This window comes from Cherax quadricarinatus, chromosome 7, assembly GCF_038502225.1.
Source record: "Cherax quadricarinatus isolate ZL_2023a chromosome 7, ASM3850222v1, whole genome shotgun sequence".
In the NCBI taxonomy this organism is placed as follows: domain Eukaryota; kingdom Metazoa; phylum Arthropoda; class Malacostraca; order Decapoda; family Parastacidae; genus Cherax; species Cherax quadricarinatus.
In genome coordinates, this window is record NC_091298.1 from 47,460,837 (window position 1) to 47,462,649 (window position 1,813).

At 48.2% G+C, this 1,813-nt stretch overlaps 1 protein-coding gene across 1 annotated transcript in view; it reads left to right on the top strand.

Annotated features, from left to right (window-relative positions):
• The first annotated feature begins 524 nt into the window (after positions 1-524).
• Positions 525-1,813, top strand: part of l(2)37Cb (lethal (2) 37Cb) — a 53,819-nt gene continuing 52,530 nt past the window's right edge. The window contains exon 1 of the mRNA XM_053774007.2: positions 525-637. The gene's annotated coding sequence lies outside the window, so the exon portion shown is untranslated. The remainder of the gene's footprint in view (positions 638-1,813) is intronic.

Sequence of the window (1,813 nt, forward strand, 5' to 3'; positions counted from 1 at the left end):
CAGGCAGTCTGTTCCATTCCTTTATTGCTGTACAATAAAAGGTAATAAGTCACTTTGTCTGACTTTCTGAGTTACTCTAGGTAATTTACACTATGTACGATACTACAGAGGATTACTGAGGTACATAATTGGTCCAGGGACTGGACCCCAAAGTTTTGATAGCTGAACAAGTTACGAAGGTAATGAACTAAATTTGGTCACACCCCTCAAGGAAGGTTCCTTCATGTTAGTGAGGGGCTCTTGATTTAGGGAATTGGATCTGTGCTCCAGTTTCCCGAATTAAGCCTGAATGCCTTCTACATCACCCCCTCCAGGCGCTGTATAATCCTCCGGGTTTAGCGCTTCCCTTTGATTATAATAATAATAGATCTGGTCACAATCATGACCAAGTTACAAAGGTAATGAGCTCCAGGTAGAGCTGGTCACACTCATGAGAAGTTACGATAATTGTATTTATGTACCTAAATAAACTTATTCCCAGGGAGCTTAAATATAGGGCTCAATGCTGCTCACACCCTGGTGGCCCTTAACAACCCCAATAACAAGAACGATCGTCCCGTCAACGTACCTAGTTGATACGGTCTTACTGCACCATCAACCCTTCAACCCAGCAACAACAACAACAACTCCAACCCTGGTATATGTTTCTTGTTATTTATCTCATTTACAGTATTTTAACTAGTAGAAATATTATGGATAAATATCCTAACTGCTTATAAGTCAAAGATTGAAAGTAAATGATATGATGATGGACATTCAGGACATTTATTAATATAAACGTTTCCACGAGTTAATTGAGATTTTGTTGGGATTTTTAACTCGGAGATGGGTTAGTCACCCAGGATAACCCAGGGGATGGGTTAGTCACCCAGGATAACCCAGGGGATGGGTTAGTCACCCAGGATAACCCAGGGGATGGGTTAGTCACCCAGGATAACCCAGGGGATGGGTTAGTCACCCAGGATAAGCCAGGGGGTTGGTTAGTCACCCAGGATAACCCAGGGGATGGGTTAGTCACCCAGGATAACCCAGGGGATGGGTTAGTCACCCAGGATAACCCAGGGGATGGGTTAGTCACCAAGGATAACCCAGGGGATGGGTTAGTCACCCAGGATAACCAAGGGGATGGGTTAGTCACCCAGGATAAGCCAGGGGGTTGGTTAGTCACCTAGGACAAGCCAAGGGATGGGTTAGTTACCCAGGATAAGCCAGGGGATGGGTTAGTCACCCAGGATAAGCCAGGGCATGGGTTAGTCACCCAGGATAAGCCAGGGGATGGCTTAGTCACCCAGGATAACCCAGGGGATGGGTTAGTGACCCAGGATAACCCAGGGGATAGGTTAGTGACCCAGTATAACCCAGGGGATGGGTTAGCCACCCAGGATAACCCAGGTGATGGGTTAGCCACCCAGGATAACCCAGGGGATGGGTTAGTCGCCCAGGATAACCCAGGGGATGGGTTAGTCACTCAGGACAACCCAGGCGATGGGTTAATCACCCAGGATAACCCAGGGGATGGGTTAGTCACCCAGGATAACCCAGGGGATGGGTTAGCCACCCAGGATAACCCAGGGGATGGGTTAGTCACCCAGGATAACCCAGGGGATGGGTTAGTCACCCAGGATAACCCAGGGGATGGGTTAGTCACCCAGAATAACCCAGGGTATGGGTTAGTCACCCAGAATAAGCCAGGGGATGGGTTAGTCACTCAGGATAAGCCAGGGAATGGGTTAGGCACCCAGGATAAGCCAGGGGATGGGTTAGTCACCTAGGATAAGCCAGGGAATGGGTTAGTTACCCAGGATAAGCCAGG